At 48.0% G+C, this 19,926-nt stretch overlaps 1 protein-coding gene and 1 pseudogene across 8 annotated transcripts in view; one reads left to right on the forward strand and one right to left on the reverse strand.

The window, feature by feature from the left end:
• SMARCA4 (SWI/SNF related BAF chromatin remodeling complex subunit ATPase 4) overlaps window positions 1–15,601 on the reverse strand; it is an 88,052-nt gene extending 72,451 nt beyond the window's left edge. For 6 of the 7 annotated variants that reach the window (XM_028089002.2, XM_028089001.2, XM_088017264.1 and 3 more), the window contains exon 1: window positions 15,445–15,601. The gene's annotated coding sequence lies outside the window, so the exon portion shown is untranslated. Of the gene's footprint in view, window positions 1–588; window positions 843–15,444 lie in introns of all 7 variants that reach the window. The other variant, XM_088017260.1, reaches the window with a different exon arrangement.
• Window positions 10,649–18,971, forward strand: LOC148165187 (uncharacterized; annotated as a pseudogene). The gene is made up of 3 exons (XR_015768207.1): window positions 10,649–10,657; window positions 14,989–15,574; window positions 18,793–18,971. The product of XR_015768207.1 is annotated as an uncharacterized LOC148165187 (transcript).
• Window positions 18,972–19,926: the final 955 nt, after the last annotated feature.

Consider the following 19,926-nt stretch of genomic DNA (forward strand, 5'->3'; position numbering starts at 1 on the left):
GTTGACACAAATGTGGTTTTGTTTCTGTGGTCTTTTTTGGTTTTTGGAGTGACTCTGTCCCTAAACTTTACTGGGCACTTCTGGTTCTAAGGATAAATTTTGTTAAGAAGTGTAAGAACGTTTTTAATTCTCTTAATTAGGACAAGTTTTAATTTGAAAGGTGGGTGTATTTTCCTGGATAACAGATCAAAAGCCCAAACTTCTTTTTTCTGGTTTCATGGCTAAGTAATAGAGCAGAGAGGACCAGAAACCTTGGCAGGGCATGGACCAGTGACCGGTGCACCAGCCTAAGAACAGACCCAACCGTGCAAGAAAGTGCTCCGTGTCCCCTGGGCCTCCTGGATTTCCTCCAAAGTGCAAGGAGCCTCAGTGCTGTACCTTAAATAAACCTCACAAGAGTGCTGGAGGATTGGTGTCTGTTCACCATCTCTTCCCCACAAATCCAAAACCCAGCAAGCCTGGGGCGGGTGGTAGAATCAAACTTGTAAAAAATAACTTTGAGACAAATCCATTTAGAAACAAAATCGGACCTGATTCAGACACATGTGAACGGTCACACCTGCTACAGACAGAAAAGGATCCCGTTACCTCCATATGCCACTCCAGTCTCTGGCATGTGAGAGTGATCTGTGTCCCAATCTCCTTTTCTAAAATGCAGATTCTGAAGTCTGAAACCTCTGGCCCAGCGTTTGTCTAGGGCAAGATGCACCTGTAGTCCTACTTCACAGGTGGAGAGCTGAGTGACGTAAATATAGCCACGGCTGGGTCAAGGAAGATGGCTCCTCAGGGCGCCCCTCCAGGCTCTTCATGTCCATAGATCCTCTCACAGAGGCCCAGAGAGACTGCAGTGAGGTGGGAAGAGGGAAAACGGCCCTGAAAATACTCAAGGAATCTTGTGACATCCGGGAGCTCATGGGTGCTTTCTCACCTGCCAACTGAAACTGACAGCAAAATAAAATCCACATCATCTGGGGAACATCTTCTCCTTATCTAAAGGCAAACATGCCAAAGAGCAAGAATTGGGAAGTGTCTTTGGAATCATGGCTCTTCTAAAGGTAGTTTATACTTAGTGTCAGACCTTCCTATCAAACTGCATGGTACCAGGGTGCCTGGGTGGCTCAGCCGGTTAAGCGTCTGCCTTTGGTTCAGGTCATGATCCCAGGGTCCTAGGACTGAGCCCCACATCTGCTTCTCTCCCTCCTCCCACTCATGCTCTCTGTTGCTATCTCTTTCTCTCTCAAATGAATAAATAAAATCTTTACAAAAAAATGCATGGTACATCTAGAAATTTATTACCTCCACTCACAGCAGCACTAACTTCATCAATGACACATGGAGCTCATCGAAGATGCTGGAGGGTATCAAAAAATACTTATGTGCCAAATAGAGCTACCCTATGACCCAGCAATTGCACTATTTACCCCAAAGACACAAATGTAGTGACCCAAAGGGGCACCGGCACCCCAATGTTTATAGCAGCAATGTCCACAATAGCCGAACTATGTAAAGAGCCCAGATGTCCATCGACAGGTGAATGGATGAAGATGTGGTATATATACGCCATAGAATATTACTCAGCCATCAAAAAAATGAAATCTTGCCATTTGCAATGATGTGGATGCAACTAGAGGGTATTATGCTAAGCAAAATAACAATCAGAGAAAGACAATTATCATGATTTCACTCATTTGTGGAATTTAAGAAACAAAACAGAAGAGCACAGGGGAAGGGAGGGAAAAATAAAACAAGACGAAATCAGAGAGGGAGACAAACCATAAGAGATTCTTGATCATGGGAAACAAACTGAGGGTTGCTGGAGGGGCGGAGGGTGGGGGGATGGGGTAACCATCAGGGCATTAAGGAGAGCACGTGATGTGATGAGCACTGGGTGTTGTATGCAACTGATGAATCGCTAAACTCAACCCTGAACCTAATAATACACTATATGTTAATTGAGTTAAAAAAGTATTTTTGTGCCGAAATATGGCAACATCTACCTTTGAGAAGCACGGGGTTTCACAAGAGGCTTTTAAAAAGGGCATGTGCTTTGGAAGCTGTCACCTCCGAAGTGTCAGGTTGTGAGGAAGCAGGTAAGTGCCTGGAGCCACTGGGAGCAAACTCATTTCTGGACTGAAAGCTCAGACACATGTGATGGTAAAGGGACCCAAACAGTATGGGCACAATGCAAAACCATCCTGAAGAGCACAGCGGGCTGGGCTCTGCCACACACTGAGGTGCCCCATCGGGGTGCTGGTATGTGCACGAAGACAGACACGCCGGCAGACCCACAGCAGCATGGCGGCGGGGGGGGGGGGGGGGAACGACGATGGACGGATGACATAGGGAGACGGAACCAGAAGCAGTGCTCTGGTCCTCAGTGTGGTATGGAAGAGGGAGCATTTTATTTACTTGTACTGGGTTTTAGCCTACCTCAAGTGCCCTGATTGTAGGGGTATGGCTGGATGAACAACAGGGCACCCCTGGCCCTTCCCGTGAGGACCACCCTCCCAGGGGGAAACACTGCTTTGACTCTCACTCTTTGGTGGGTTCACTTGTTACTGAACTGCATCTGAAAAAAAGAAACAGAGTAGTATCCTCTGCTCCTCTGTGAGGGGCATCCCTGTTGGTGGGACAGTGGCATTCGTTCTTCATTATGAGTCTGCTCTCCCATTCGTGCACTCTGTGCTACCGGGTTTTGGCCAGCACGTAAAGCTGCTATGGACAATGTCACTTCGGGGACGTAGGCACCCATTTCCCTTGGGTATCCAGGAGTGGAACCATTCCTCATAGGAAGGCTTTGGTAAATATCCCAAGCTTCCCAAATTAGGATTACAATCCCACATAACCTCCATCCCCGCAGCAGAGAGCATTCTAGTTCCTCTACATCGACACTGACGCTTGGTGCTGTCAGTCTAACTTGTAACCGTTCCAGTGAGAGTATAATCATATCTTACTACCATTTTAATTTGTATTTCCGCGACTGATGGTGTTGTGCACCTTCCTGTATGCTGGCCACTGAGATATCCACTTCTGCAAAGGCCCTGTTTTCACTAGTGTTTTACTTGGGGATATGTGGTTCCTCTCCCAGTCTGGGGCTCACCTTTGCATTCTCCTAATGGTGTCTTGTGATGCAGAGAAGTTCTTATTTTAATGGCGTCTGATTTATCAAGTTTGTTCTTACATGGCTAATGGTTTTAGAGTCCTGTTTAAGAAAATTTTGTCTACCAGGGCGCCTGGGTGGCTCAATCGGTTAAGCATCTGCCTTTAGCTCAGGTCATGATCTCGGGGACCTGGGATTGAGCCTGCTCAGCAGGGGGTCTGCTTCTCCCTCTCTCTCTGCCCCTCCCCTGGCTCATGCGTGATCTTCCCCCCGACCCCCAAATCAAATCTTAAAAAAAGAAAATTTTGTCTGAGACAATAAGAAATATGTATTTCATCTCTGCCTTCAGTTTTTTGACTAAAACCCCTGGAATTTCCTAAGTGGTAGGGGTGTCTTTTGTTCTAATGAAGTGACTCATGGTAGAAGCTTGGAACTTTCAGCCCCATCCTCCAAGGAGGGGAGAGGGATTGAAAAGTGAATAATCAATCATGGCTACAAGATGAAGCATCCATAAAAATTCTCAACTAAGAGGCTAGGAGAGTTTCTGGGTTGGTGAACACATCCAATGCTAGGAGAATGGTGTACTCCAACTCCATGGGGACAAAAGCTCTTGGGCACAGGATCTTTCTAGACCTAACTTTATTTACCTCTCCCTATGGCTGTTCATCTGTATCCTTTATAATATCCTTTATCATTAATGTGTAAATATATGCGTCTCCTTGAGTTTTATGAGCTGTGATATCAAATAATCAAACCTGAGGAGGGGTTGATGAGAATCCTATTTGTAACCAAGTTGGACAGAAATGTAGGTAACCCGGGGGGCCCACTACTTGTGATTGGCATCTGAAGTGGGGAGCAGTCTCAGTGGGACTGAGCCCTTAACCTCTGGGGTCTGCACTAACTCTAGGCAATTAGCGTCAGAACTGAAGTGTAGGACACCCAGCTGGTATCTGCAGAAACTTGCTCTGTGTGGAAAACCCACACATTTGCTGTCAGAGTGCTGTGAGCAGAGGAAACCAGTTTTCCTTTACAATCTCAAGGTCATGGAGATGGAGGAAGGAAAGGGATTTTTTTTTAAGATTTTATTTATTTATTTGAGAGAGAGACAGAGACAGAGCATGAGCAGTGGGGAGGGGCAGAGGCAGAAGGAGCAGCAGACTCCCTGTTGAGCAGGGAGCCTGACGCAGGACTCGATCCCAGAACCCTGGGATCATGACCCGAGCCGAAGGCAGATGCTTGACCAACTGAGCCACCCAGGAGTCCCAGAAAGGGTATTTTAAAATCCAGAAAGATTATGACTTGCTCCCGCCTCCTCCTGATTTACAACTGCTGACGATATTACCAGCCACAAAGAAGTAACAAGAAAGATGATCCAGCCAGAGGGGAAGCAGGTTTGTGAGCCCATTTGGTGGTTAAGGACTGAGATTTACTGACTGAGCCCATACCACCACACCTCCCAGAGGGACTATCATGGGCCCTGCTGACAGAGGGGTCCCTGAGGATCACAGGCCACCCAGCATCTCAGTGAAGTTGCTAGAGTCACAAGGCCAAGGCCACCATGCCACTCACTGAAGTGCAGCCTGGACTCTGAGTTTGGACTCTTCTACTTGCTAACTGCATGATACTAGATGAGTGACTTAACCTTCTTCTAGCCTGTTTCCTCCTCTGTAGGCTGGACATGAGACCAATCCCTCCCTCGGGTGTCACAGCCAGCATCACTGAGCTAAGGCAGGCAGGCATGTACAGGCAGGAAGGAATCCCACCCTGCTGGCGAAGCCAAGGAACCCCACATTTACTGTGCAGTTGCTTACTGCTTGTCACTACTGACCCAGAAGCAACATGCAGATTAAGTCCTTCCATCCTCCTCTTAAAGAGATGAATAAACTGAGGCACGCAGTAAGTAACCAGGCTAGAGAATTTGCTTTTTTTTTCTTTTAAAGATTTTATTTATTTATTTGAGAGAGAGAGCACATGAGAGGGGGGAAGGTCAGAGGGAGAAGCAGACTCCCTGCTGAGCAGGGAGCCCGATGCGGGACTTGATCCTGGCACTCCAGGATCATGACCTGAGCCGAAGGCAGATGCTGAACCAACTGAGCCACCCAGGCGCCCCGAGAATTTGCTTCCTAACTAAGCCTCCCCCACAGGGCAAACCTTAAGTGATGCTCCTGCCTCAAAGCGTTCAGGAACAAACTCCAGAAGTAAAGGCTGCACAAGGCAGCTTTGCCGAACTGGAGAAGGACAGAGGTTGCCTGAAGGCCACAGAGGCCCACTGCAAACAAAGACCAGCTGTCATAAGTGATGAGATCGGCCCTGCAATCAGTGGGCAGATCTGGGCGGCTACAAATTATCCTTTGCCCTCTTGGATCCCACCCCACTAACCTGGTGTTCTTATCCATCATCAGGATCCTTTTGGCCAGTCAGCCCTTCTTAAAAGGCAGGGGTGGGCCTGCCCCTCTTGAGAGCTGGGGAGGGTATGGAACCGGGCACTACTGTACTCCAGCAAGCTGCCTACTCAGGAGGGCCTGACAAGCTTGGCCAGAAATTTCAGAAGTGAGGTGGGATCTGAGGGCAAAGAACAGCCCTTTTCCTAACCCCTTCTTCACTCATCACCAAACACCTCTACCTTTCCTACACAGTAAACTAAAGATTTGGCATTTTCAGCAAATTCCTCGGGTCCCCAAGGTCATCCTATCATCTTGGGGGCTTCAAGGGGGCCTCCACTGTTCAGACCGGACTCCTACAACAAGTCCCTCTATGACAAGTCACTTGGTGTCTGGGCTGGGAAAAAGAAGGTAAGTAAACACAAAACTGAAATCCATCTCAAACCAGACAGCCACACCTAAGCAGATGAGAAAAGTGAAGGACAAGGGGACAGAGGGACAAAAGAGTGAAGCCACTAGCACATGTATGTGAGAGCCTAATCAAGAAGTGTGTGGCCTGTGGGTCGGGTGTGCTTGGGGCCTCCACGAGGAAGGAATGGAGCCTGGGAATCCAGGTAAGCAGCCCAAAGGAATGTGATGGGAAGTAAAACTACTCTGGGGCAAGAGTCAAAAACCTGACAGCTAAGACATTCAGTAAGCTGCAAGATGAAAACAGGTTCCCAGGGCCAATGGGTTTGGAAGTGACATGGCCATATCACCTTGATTTCTCCGAGAAGCACCCCAATCGCTCATCAGAACCCCCACACAATCCATGCCCCATGAGGCACTTCATGCACATGGATGTGGAGGAAGGTCCAAGATGAGGCAGAGGAAAGAAGGGAGCATCAATGTAAGGTGTGCTTGGCCTGAGCCTCACTTTGCTAAGAATAAGAACAGATACAAGTTCATCTGAACACAGAAGCCAGCCCAAAGAAAACTTGCCAAACCGTGGCTGGCAGAGGCCAGGAGCTCTCTCAGGAGGTGTATGAGGGGAACTGACACTTTCCACATCATGGAGCTCTGATGTTTTCTGTGTGTTTATTTTTTTACAATAACCTTCTATTACTTTTGTAATCATATTAAAAAACAAAAACAAGAAACGCCAAAACCAACAAACCAATCTAGATCAGAAAAATACCTGGGAAATAAATACCCAGAAAAGATGTCCAGGAAGTACCTTTATGGAAATAAAAAAGATGAAAGGATGTGACGATTGCATTATTTTCTACTTTCAACTTCATCAAAATTATCATTTAAAATAGAAACATCTATTGACATTCAGATGCGGAACCAGACTGCTTGAGGAGTACCTCTAGTTTCTTCTTTCATACCACCCTTTGCTTTTCTCTTGAAAAAAGGACAGTGGTCACAACAAGATGGATGGATCTAGAGTATTATGCTAAGTGAAATAAGTCAGTCAGAGAAAGACAAAAATCTGTATGATCTCACTCATGTGGAATTTCAGAAACAAAACAAATGAGCAAAGGGGGGAAAAAGAATTTAAGAAACAAAACAAATGAACAAAGAAGAAAAAAGGGACAAACCAAAAAACAGACTTTTTTTTTTAAAGATTTTATTTATTTATTTGAGAGAGAGAATGAGAGACAGAGAGCATGAGAGGGAGGAGGGTGAGAAGGAGAAGCAGACTCCCTGCCGAGCAGGGAGCCCGATGTGGGGCTCGATCCCGGGACTCCAGGATCATGACCTGAGCCGAAGGCAGTCGCTTAACCAACTGAGCCACCCAGGTGCCCCAAAAAACAGACTCATTAACTATAAAGAACAAACTGGTGGGGCGATGGGGGGCAACAGGTGATGGGGATGTAAAGACTACACTTACCATGATGAGCACTGAGGTAAGAGAACTGTTAAATCACTATAGTGGACACCTGAACCTAAAATAACACTGTATGTTAACTCTACCAGAATTAAAATCGAAAAAATAAAATAAATAAAGTAAAAATAAAAAGAACGGAGGTGGTCAGCCGCTGAAGCAGGACAGACTGCTAGCAGGAAATCAGGACCCTAGAAAATCTGCTTGTTGAGATTACGGGTTGTTGGGTTTTTTTTTCCTATCTTGCCTGAAAACCAGCATTATACTTAAGTTTGGCCCCAGGAGAGCTGCGACTTCGCTTTTTGGGCATGGAGAAATCTGTTCTCCTACAAGTTTCATCAACAGACACAGGTCCAGCCACGGCAGGGTACTTGGCAGGTACTCGGATGGACCAGACAGGCCGGGCAGGATGCCTTCAGCACAACCAGTCAGTCTTATTTGTTACATTAAAACTACAAAACGAGGTTTCCCCCCAATACTCTACTAGGAAAACTGTTCCTACCTGACCAGACCTGGCACACTGGTCTGTGAACCTGGAAGGACATGTGGGATGAGGCATCTGCTGTCTTAGGGAACACGTGGAAATAGCTTATTCCTGACAGGGTGCTTCCCCAACACTAGCTGTTCCATGCTGGCTGCTGAGCATTTGCCTTGCAATATAATTAAGTAGCAAAACCTTGCCCTATATTTAAAAAGGAATACACTTCAGAAACAAAAAAAAACATGTCATGATAATTAATTACAATGTCTTATCGGGTGGTGGTGCTGAGTCTGTCCTTACCAAGTACAGTAGTTCCTCCCGCCCCCCCCACCCTTCCCATGCAGGTTTCGCTTTCCAGTTTCAGTTACCCATAGTCAGCCCTGGTCCACCGCAGATGATCCTCCTGCTGAGTTTCGCCAGAAAATCAATAGTAGCTTAACACTACGTCACAACGCCCACCTCACTCACTTCATCTCATCTCACTAGCATTTTACCATCTCACATCATCACAAGAAAGGCAAGCAAGTACAGTACAATAAGGTGCTCTCAGAGAGAAAGAGAATACCCATGCAACTTTTACTACACTATTATTGTCATAATTGTTCCATTTTATTATTAGTTGTTGTTAACCTTAAAAATAAAACTGTCAGGGGTGCCCGGGTGGCTCAGTCAGTTAAGCATGTGCCTTGGGCTCAGGTCATGATCTCAGGGTCCTGAGCAGGGTGTCGGCTTCTCCCTTTGCCCCTCCCCCGGCTCCTGTGTGCCCACGTGCACACGCGCTCTTCCTCTCTTTCGCTCTCAAATAAATAAAATCTTCCAAAAAAAAAAAAAAAACCCGTAAAAATGCATTCATTCGGGAGTAACAGAGAACTACAATCTGGGACAAGCAACTATGGCAAAACCAAAGGCAATTAAGTCCAGAGAATAAAGAATGCTCTTTTATGGAAGGAAAGGGAAAAAGTCAGGAGCGCTGTTATAAACAAGAAGTCCACTGGAGTAAACAGGGAGTTTGAAATGCAGTAGCGTTTCACTGGCTAAGTTATGACAGTCTCATTGGCTGGGCTGTTGCTGGGGCAGAAGAAAAACCTTTCTCTCTCAGCTGGGGTAGTAAAGTACTATGACTTGTAAGGTGACTTGTAAGGTAGGTCTTTTCCTATTGGGTCTGCAATTGATGACAAGTGGTAGGGTTTGAGGGCTCCTCCTTCTGTCCTCCCAATACCATTTAAATGAGGTTTCCTATTAATAATTTTCACATTGTTAATCTTACTGTGCCTCATTTATAAATTAAAATTTACTCCAGGTATGTATCTATAGGAAAAGCAGTATAGATAGGATTCAGTACTATTCATGGTTTCAGGCATCCACTGGGGGTCTTAGAATAAATCCCCCACAGATAAGGGGGTCTACTGTATTATTTTTAGCACTGGGAATTATGTATCATTTTATTCATTGGAATCCCCACCTCCTGCCCTTTAAAAAAAAAATTCATTTACTTGAAAACCACTGAAGAGGACCTCCTTATCTACAACACACCAGAAGATGTGAACACATGACGAGAAGCCGGTTCTCTGCCCTTGGGGAGTTCATGCTCTAATCCAGCAGGGAGATGCAGGGTTTCCACCGAGAGAATTCAAACACTACCCCACCTATCCACTAGATGGGCGTTTTCCAAACTCTGCTGACCATGACCTGGAGTCATGACATGACCCAGCAAACACACATCAAGTAAATCCAACTAGCTTTACAAATCTATCCTGACTGTGCTCCCCGTTTAACACAGATAGACTCTCTTCTTCTTTTTGAGGCTGGTCAAGCCCCACTGGATGGATGTCACGGTCTACTACTGCAGGGTCTGTTGAGATATCTGCTATATATTCAACACTGAGAACAACACATAACCTGCGGACAGGGTGGGAGAGAAGTCCCCCACAAGAGGGGTGCACAAAATGCAAGAATTGCCAGGGAGGCATGGTGCCTATACCCGCCCAGTTTCGCTTGTGACAGGCCCTCCCAGCCACCTCAAATACTGACTGAGAACCAACTCTGTGCTGAGCAGGTACCAGGTATTGGGAATCCAGCAGCCAACAAAATCCCTGCCTCATGGAACTGACAAATGAGTGACAGAGGCAAGCACACAAATAAATATGACATGATGTTCCTTGGGGGGGGGGGTGGGGAGGGAGAGATGCCATGACCTTGTACTATGAAAAAATAAGCAGGGGGCCGCCTGGGTAGCTCAGTTGTTAAACGTCTGCCTTCAGCTCAGGTCATGATCCCAGGATCCTGGGATCGAGCACCGCATCGGGCTCCCTGCTCGGCCAGGAGCCTGCTTCTCCCTCTCCCACTCCCCTTGCTTGTGTTCCCTCTCTCACTATGTCTCTCTCTGTCAAATAAATAAATAAAATCTTAAAAAAAAAATAAGCAGGGTTAACAAGCTGACAAGAATTACTCTTTCAATCATGGTGACCAGGGATGGTCTTAGGGAGGGGATACATCTAAGCAGAGACCTGAAGTGGAACGGGAGCCAGTGGCTACTGATGGACAGAGGGACCAGCAAGTACAAAGGCCCCTGGGTAGGATTGTGCTAGATTAGAGCAGGAAAGGGGGATGTGGCAGCAGAGGAAGTCAGAGATGGGTGGGGAGGGCAGCTCACAGGCCTTGAGGGCAGCAGTGAGGAGGTAGAAGTCTACTCTAGGTCCAAGGGGAAACCGCTGGAATGTTCTGGGCAGGGCAGTGACATGGTCTGATGATGGTTTTAGAAGATTTCTCTGGACATGCTGATGAATAGATGTAAGGTTAAAAGAATGGAGTCCATGATGACCAAGGTAACCAACAGGGCTTCAACTAGCACATGCCCTTTGAAATATAAAAGGTGTCCCTTCCTTGGGGCTGACCAGCCTTGGAGCCAGATTTGGCAAAGCCAGCCAGGCTGGATTTCAGCTCCAACTTGCCTCCCTTGGTTCAGTATCGGTGACTGGAGGTGCCAACTGGGGAGACTGTGGGGTAAGAGGGGGTTGGAGGGAGGAACAGGAGGGAACGGGGTTTTCTGCCCAGGGAGGTTAAGTTATTGGTCCAACATCACACAGGAAGTAGAGTCCTCCCTCAAGTCTGTCTGACTCCAGGCCTGAGTAACTGATTTGGGCTGAGAATCTAAAGGCAGAAGACAGCCTGAAAGGGTGCAAAGTGCAGACAAAGAGAAGCACTCTGACAGGCAGGGGTACCCAGGGTGTGTTCCTGGGAGGCGGGCATGGGTGTTCAGCACAACAGCAGACTAGGCTGTGATCAAAGACACGACTGGCAGTCATCAGGGCCAGATGCAGCTCCCAGGGCACAAGCGGACCCCTGGGCTTCAGTGTCACCATTAAGACGAGACCATCCACATTCTACTTTACTGGGACTTTTGGTGCAAGTCAGGATGACCCACATCAAACCCTGTCCCCTCTGTTAACAGGTGAGGCAGCAACTGCCACGCAGCCACCTGCTTCCTGAGCCAGTGGGGCATGACTTACCAGCGAAAAGAGAACTTAAACCATCCCAAGGAGCCATTTTAAAGCCCACCGCTACTAAATACAGGGTCCATCCTCCTTTTATCTCACACTGGGCTGGTGAACTTCACACTGAGCAAAACCCAGACTATTCCCAGTAATAAGCATCCACATGCAAAAATAAAGACATGCCTCCTTTATAACAAAGTAACAGTCCCAAAGGGAAACACTGCAGTACCAGTCTAGTCCCAAAGGCTTCGAAGGGGCCTGGGCTGGTTTATGCCCTCCTAACAGTTACCTGTTTTCCAAAGAAAGCCCCTTCTCTAAGGGAATTGAGAGGGAAATCAATGCATCCCTTCCGTTCTCTCTGCCCCTATGAAATCCAACTGCCCAGCAAACCCAGCTACATCTGGCACTACCCTCAAGGGCCTTTCCCTTACATGAAGATGATTCCTGGCCAAATTTCTCATGCCCATCAAATCCATGTCCTGAAAAATTAGAAGGATCAGCATGCAGTTAACAGAAAACTCCAATCATATTAATGAGCCTTATACTTCTTTTTTTTTTTTTTTAAGATTCTATTTATCTATCTGACAGAGAGCGCGAGAGAGGGAACACAAGCAGGGGGAGTGAGAAAGGGAGAAGCAGGCTTCCCACGGAGCAGGGAGCCGATGTGGGGCTCGATCCCAGGACTCTGGGATCATGACCTGAGCCGAAGGCAGACGCTTAACAACTGAGCCACCCAGGCGCCCCTGAGCCTTATACTTCTTAGGGATGATCTCCTTAAGGTTGACAGCAATGGCAGCTCCATTTAGCCTCAGACTCAATTCTGAGGTGTTCCCCCTCAGACATTTCTCCCCAATATTCCAGCAGCTGTTACTTCCCTTTTATAGGTTTTGCACATCCCTTTAATTTTTTATTTTTAAAGGTTTTACTTGTTGGTTTTGGGGGGGCAGAGGGAGAGGGGGAGAGAGAGAGAGAGAGAATCTCAGGCAGACTCGTTGCTGAGCGAAAAGCCCCATGCTCAATCTTACAACCCTGAGATCATGACCAGAGCCGAAACCAAGAGCCAGACGCATAACCGACTGAGCTACTCAGTGTAATTTTTTTAAAACTCCAATTCTCTCTTAAGTGTTCCAATCAATGTTACAAGTTACAAGGAAATATGTGAGATGGGAAACAAACATTTGATATTTTCCAAAACCCATGCCACCAAACACACTTCCTTCTTTCCAGTGCATTATGGTGAAGGTGCAAGCTTACAATTTCTAAATTGTTAAAAACAAAATAGAAGAGTTGATTCCTTTGCTACTACTTTGAAAACATACAGAACTATTACAGCAAGGCAAAAATACATTCTGTATCTCAACCTGCCAGTATGTTGTAGGAATCCTAATAAATGACACTAGCTGCCAACTGTTCAGCACTGTGTGCCAGGCGCCGTTCTAAGCACTTTACAGTTGTCATTGTTGTTTAGACCTTGCAACAATCCTCATAGTTGGGTACCATTACTGTCCTCCTTTGCAACTAAGGAGAGGGATATGATCGAATGAGAACAGGGGCCCTGTCTGCCTGTTCCCGGCTGAATCCCCAGCCCCCATCAGGGCCTGGCTCGTGGTAGGCTCTCAATGCCCACTTGTTCGAATGGGTAATGTGATGTTGGGCCGCTTCTTGCACAACGCTGGGGGGCGCCATTCATGTGTGAATGGGTCCCTCTGTTCCATGGCAGCCTAAATGACTGAGGCCAAAATTGGTTGACACATCTGAGGATTCACTAAATGCTAGGAACTGTCACCTCCATTTCTCTAAGGAATCAAGAGGAAAAGTGGTAAAGCCAGAATTCGAACCCAGAAGGTTAAATAGGGCCATTGGTGAAGAAATATCCCTAAATATCAGCTTCTTCACTGGCAGAATGTTGTTCTCACCCAATACATCTAATCCCTCCCACACCCCACAAACAGCTAAGACAAGTGGCTGGTCTAGGGCTAACTCCAGTGTTTTGAGGGTCCAGAAGGAATGACAAAGGTACGTGGCACATGGAGGAGCATTTATTATTGTCATAATTATATGTGAATTGATTTTAAATTAGAACAGAAACATAACCAGCACATCAAACCTGAGCTTCCTGAGATACAGGATGACTCCAAATTATGTTTTTCATTCTTTAAATAACTGACTTACATGTATATACATACATGCGTATAAAGAACAACATTAACTCCAATAACTTGAGTGCTTACTATAAGCCGGGCACTACAGTGTGTTAAACAGCTTCCCATGTTATGTTTTCAACCCTTACAACAACTGAGGTGGCACTGCCATCATACCTGTTTCACAAGTCGGGGGGACCTACTGGTAAATGCTCACTGGAGATCAAGCTAGGATTTAGAAGGCGGGGTGTGAATTCAGGAGGTCTGATTCCAGAATTAGCAGTCCTCCCCACCACACATATCAACCACCACCCCACACCCTCATTCCCAGGGGACAATGGCCTGGAAAGTTAAAAAACCAACAAGAGCAACTAACATTTACTGCTTACAACTCAAGCCCAGTCCCGTGCCAAGCATTTCACCCATATACTTGCTCCATCCCTGCAAGGACTCTCCTCATTCATTCCACAAATGTTCCCTAAAGACTTACTATGGGCCAGACCCAGGGTACACTCCAGGAGACCAAGCAGACACGATCCCTGCTCTGATGGCCCTCAGAGAAGAATAGACGTGTAATTACACACTGGGGTAACTGCTACACGGGAAAGGATCAAGGTGATATGCGAGTGTAGCAGTGGGGAGCAATGACTGGTCCAGGTGGTCACATGCAAGCCTGGACACCCTCCCTGAGTCTGAGAAAAGGTCCGCTCTTCCATACAACTCCCTGATCTCTGGCTCCCATCGCTCCTGTGTTCCTCTCACAGGAAGGGTAATGAGGATTACATGATAGGCCACAGGGAGTTGTTCCCACATTTACCATCTGTTCCCCTACAAGACTAGAGAGGCTCCTCAGAGCATCCAACCACCAACCATCTAACACCCAGTAGGGACTCAACAAATGTTTGCTCAACAGTGAAGGGGGCAGATTGGGCCTGCCGGTAACAAGGGTACTTCCCACTTGCCAGGAACCATTTTACAGGTTTTACCAACTCCATTTGTGGCATTATTCCCATTTCACAAACGAGGAAACGAAGAAGTTCAGAGAGATTAAGCTATTTATCTAAGGTCACACAGCTAGGTGACAGCCCAGGGAATCAAACTCCATTCCGGTCTGGCAATTCAAACTGAAAACTTGTTTCAAATTCCTAGGAAGCGGCTCTTGCACTTATTCCCTAGTTTCCCCAAGGATTCACTGGGGGGAGGGGGAATCAAGACGGGTGTCTTCGAGACCAGCACAAAACACTCTCCGAAAGGCCCACGTTTTAAATAAAAGCCTTCATCTGGAAAATCAACTGGAGGCGAAAGGATGCAAAACAAAAACAATGGTTTCAACAGCAAACAGTTCTACCCGTTCTCCCCCACTTGTTCTAGACTCCCCACTTCAGGGCAAACATTCTGAAGTCACCACTTGCAAGGAATTGAGGAGTTATTTACTTTTCTTTGAAAATCTACAATACGTGATTTTTTTAAATAAAATTTTAGGTCACTTAACCCAAAGGGACTGGTAATGCTCGTTTCCAGGCGACAGGGAACTCATCTGGGGTTTTTCCTACTAAGCCCCGACCGCAGCCTCCCCAAAAAGACAACATTCGGGTCGGACCCGTTACGTAGCCAGAAAAGCTCCGACGCCTTGCTTTGTTGCTGCCGCGACGGACACAGCGACCCGGGGCCGGGACGCCGGCCCGCCGAGGAGGCGGAGAGCTTTGTCCGGCGACCCCAGCGAGAGCGCGCGCGCGGCCTCCACGCGGCCCGGGCCCCCACCCCACGGCCCGCGGATGGTGTAGCCGCGGGGGCCTCACTACACTGTGGCCTTCCCCGCGCGCGCGGTGCCGGCCAAGCTTCTTGACCCTCGGGCGCCGCCGTACCCCAGCCCCGCTCTGGGCGCCGGCGGCCCCCTCCCCCCTCGGCGCCCCGGCTCCATTCAAACCGTCCTCCCAAGCCCCGCGCCGCGCTCCCCCCGCGGCCCGCGTTCCTTACCGAGAGCCGCCGGCGCCGTCGCCTTCCCGGCGCCGCCCCCGCCCCTCCGCGCGGGGCCGGGGGCAGAGTGGGCGTCTCGCCTCTCCTCACGAAACAAAGAAGCTGCCGCCGCCACCGCCACCGAGTGAGGGTAAGTCTCGCGCGCGCGCCCGCCCGTCTCAGCCGCCCCCCCCACGCCGCCCGCGCACCCGCTGCGCGCGCACCCGCCAACTCCCCTCCCCCCCGCAGTCGGCTTGTCCCGTTTCCGCCGACCGCCCGGCCTCGTGCGCGCGCCCGTCCGCCCTTCCGCTCCCAGTGCGCGTGCGCGTCCGCGTCCGCTCGGGGCCTCGGGGAGGTGGGCGGGACGAGAGAGAGCTGGCTCTCCTGATGTACCACCCCACTCAGTCCGGGAAGGTCTTGCTCATGCGCACCGCGGTCTTCGTCCTCACGCTGCGTCCCCACGCTGCCGAGCGTGCGCAGAGCGGGCGCCACTGCGGCGGTCGCGGTGGTGGTTCCCGCGGCTGCGACGGGAGGTTGGGGGATGGGATGGAATGGCGGCGTGGTCTGCGGGGAAGGGTTGGCCGAGGGTCCTTGAGACTCGGAAGTGAAGACCCGAGGCCGTGCGTAAGGGCGGGAGGCGAGCCGGCTGGACTGGGGCTGAGACCAGCCGGCCCCTGGGCCAAGGGCGGGTCTGGGAGTTGCTTTTACTTATTTCTGGTCGGGGGATGGCGGGGTCTCTTGGGCAAGGCCAGGTGGGCCTCGATCGTGGCCGCCTTTTCTTTAGCATTTACCCAGCACTATTAGTTTGGGAGTTGTTTTTTGTTTTTTTTTTAAGATTTTACTTATGTTTCAAGAGAGAGACAGCGAGAGAGGGAACACAAGCAGGGGGAGTGGGAGAGGGAGAAGCAGGCTTCCCGCTGAGCAGGGAACCGGATGTGGGGCTCGATCCCAGGATCCTGGGATCATGACTTGAGCTGAAGGCAGACGCTTAACTACTGAGCCACCCAGGCGCCCTGGCAAATATTTTTTGACCTGCTGCTGAGCCGCAGACGCAAGTGCTGTGGCACCGCGCTGACGAAACAACCGTGTCAACCCTTGTGGAGTTCTGCTAGGAAGGCAGGCAAGAGGCAAAAGAAATAAGTAAAGTATACGGGCGCCTCGGTGGCTCAGATGGTTAAGCATCTGCCTTCAGCTCAGGTCATGATCCCAGGATCCTGGGATTGAGTCCCGCATCGGGCTCCCTGCTCCTTGGGAGCCTGCTTCTCCCTCTGCCTCTCTCTCTCTGTCTCTCATGAATAAATAAATAAAATCTTTTAAAAAAATAAGTAAAATATATTGTGTGGAGATGGAAACGTGGACAGTCGCAGGAATTATAAATGGGGCAGCCAGAGAAGACGTCACTGGGAAGGTGTTTGAGTCAAAAGGTGAAAGCAGCAGGGGACAGATCCTTGTTCTAAGTATGAAGGCCCTGAGCCCGTAGGCCGCTTCTCTGTGTTTTGAAAGTGTCTCCAGTGCCACATCTTTTAGTCCTGCAAGTGGACAAGTGCTCCCCTGAGTTAGGGCCCACAGCCTCTGGCTGTCCTTATTCCTGCCTCTCAGGCCTGCTCTTTCTCATTTTCCGGTCTCAGCTGACAAACCACCTCAAGCCCCCCTTCTTTTTGATCACTGCTTCCTTCTTCACATTTCTTGGATGCCCGGTTTATTGTCTTCCTCCTCTCAAATTAATGGCAAAGATGTTACTGATTCTAGTCACTAGTGAATAACCAGCATCTACAACTACATATATGTCATGTGGTGCTCTCCACCACATACATGATACTTTTAAATTTTTTTATTGGAAGAATAATAACAGATTAAGTGTGTATCATACCTGCATCAGCTCGTTCTTCTTTCCGAGCCACTTGCAGTAGAGGGTAGACAGTGAGATCTCATGGTGGAGTCAGAAAAGACCTGGGTTTGAAACCTGACTTCATTGTCAGTAGCTGGGTGATGCCAGGAAAATTTACTGGACTGGTCTACACTCTCCTCTTCACCTGTGTGCTGGAAACAGTAATGACACTCACCTCTACAGACTGGTTATGAGGAATCTATAAAAGGAGGCCACCTGGAAGTTTTCTGAACCTTAGCTCATAATATTGAGTAACGCACAGTAGATGGGCAAGTGGGGTCTGAACCTCAGTATGTCTCCCTCAGGTAGTATTTCTTAAGCGTCCTTGACATGATAAACACTGAGCTGGTTCCTGGCCTCCAGTGGTGCACTGAGCAGACAGTCTTCCTGCTCATGGTGTGGACCGTCCATGAGCTCAGTTGACTGTCTCCCATGTGTTTCAGCTAATACGTGATAGGAAAATGTAAGTGCAATGGAAGAAAAGCCCAGGGTGCAATGAGATCATAACGGGGGTTGAGGAATCATCTTTCGAAGGAAGAGGCACTTAGGCCAAGTCCCAAAGGATGAGCAAGAGCAGGGAGAAGGAGGGCACTGCGTAGAGGAAACAGGATATGCCAAGACGGTGAAGAAGAGAATGTAGAACAGAAAGGCCCATTTGGCTGAGAGGGAGGTCAGCAACATTGGGCAGGGAGGGCCTTGTCAGCTGTGGTGAGGATCTTCAGCTTTCCCTGGAGTGCAGTGGGAAGCAATTAAAAGGCTTTAATCAGGAGATTCCCATAGTTGCTCATGCTGCAGGGTGGCCACTGGGCTGAAGGAGAAGGACAGGAACTGATGAGTCCCTTTAGGCCATTGCCATGGCCCAGGGTGGAGAGGACAGTGGCCTACACTAGAGTGAAGGTGGTAAAAGTAAAGTTGGAGGAAGTTGGAGGTAGAATGGATAAAAACTGAAGGAACAGACCTGAGAGGTGAGAGTGTGACCAGCTCTCTGCAGGTGAGACGATGGGGACATTGGAATGGTGGCAAGGGAGGAGCAAGAGTCCTGCTTTTAAGGACAAGATGGCCATTGGGAACAATTTTATAGACCAGTGCTCCATGGCTGTACATTGGAATCCCAGCTTAAGCAAAACTGGTGCCTTTGGCACTTAGGTCTATGATACATTTTAAGTTAATTTTTGTATATGGCGTGAGGTAAGATTGAAGTTCACTGTTTTCTCTAGGGATATTTAGTTGTTCCAGCACCAGTCCTGAAATGTCTGCTCCCACCCTGAATTACCTTGGCACTTTTGTCAAAAATCAATTCACTGTTTAAGTGTGAGTCTGATTCTGAACCCCATATTCTGTTATTGATTGATAGGTCTACCCTTGAGCTAAGACCACACTGTCTTGATAACTGTAGCTTTATAATAAATCTTGAAATCTGGTATTCCTCCTACTTTGTTTTTTTGTTTTTTTTTTTAAGATTTTATTTATTTATTTGACAGACACAGCGAGAGAGGGAACACAAGCAGGGGGAGTGGGAGAGGGAGAAGCAGGCCGACGCGGGGCTCGATCCCAGGACCTGGCATCACGACCCGAGCCGAAGGCAGACGCCTAACGACTGAGCCACCCAGGCGCCCCTCCTACTTTGTTCTTTTTTAATAAAATTGTTTTCGTTACTCTAGGTCCTTTGCATGTCTGTGTAAATTTTAGAATCAGCTTATCAATTTCTACCAAAAACTGCTGGGATTTTGATTGGGATTGCATTGAATCTATAGACCAATTTGGGGAGAATTTTTCTCTTAATATTAAATCTTACAATCCATGAACATAGTGTATCTGTTTATTTAGGTCTTCTCTAATTTCTATTTGCTCTTTTCAGGCCTTTCCTACTCCCCTGAAATGACTCTTTTCAAGGTCACAGGCCTGTTGCTGTATGCAGAAGTACGTTCTCTTCACTTTCCTTGACCTGTTGGCAACAGTTGACATTACCTCCTTAGAAACTTCTATTCACTTGGCTTCCAGTGTACCATACACTCCTGGGTTTCTTCCCATCCCATCATCTGCTCCTTCCCATGCTCCTTTATAGCTTCCTCTTCTTCACACTGATCTCTTAATAGTGAACTACCTCAGGACTTGGTTCCCTATCTACATTCACCCTCTTAGCTTCCAGTCTTGCCGACCTTAAAAAAAAACTACATCCTAGGTATTTAACCCAAAGGAGTACAAAACAGGTACGTGAACAAATCCCTATAAAAGCTAAATGTTGGAAACAGTCTAAATATCCATTAACAGATGAAAGGATAGACTGTGGTGTACACATTCAATGGAATATTCAGCCACAAAAAGGAATGAAGTCCTAATACCTGCTACATGGTGGATAGGCCTTGAAACCATGCTAAGTGAAAGAAGTCAGACACACAAGGCCACATTTTGTGAGTCTGTTTCAAATGCCCAGAATAGGCAAAACCGTACAGACAGAAAGCAGATGGCCCAGGAGCTGGAGCAGGAGAGAGGGAGTAACTGCTTAATTGGTTCAGGGTTTTATTTGGGGAGGATGAAAATATTTTGGAACTAGAGGTATAGTGCTTATACAACATCGTGAATGTACTAAATACCACTGAAGTGTTCATTTTAAA

The sequence above is a fragment of the Eumetopias jubatus genome, unplaced genomic scaffold (genome assembly GCF_037043125.1).
Source record: "Eumetopias jubatus isolate StellerSeaLion01/CBP00866 unplaced genomic scaffold, mEumJub1_p1.0 scaffold_1, whole genome shotgun sequence".
Lineage (NCBI taxonomy): Eukaryota > Metazoa > Chordata > Mammalia > Carnivora > Otariidae > Eumetopias > Eumetopias jubatus.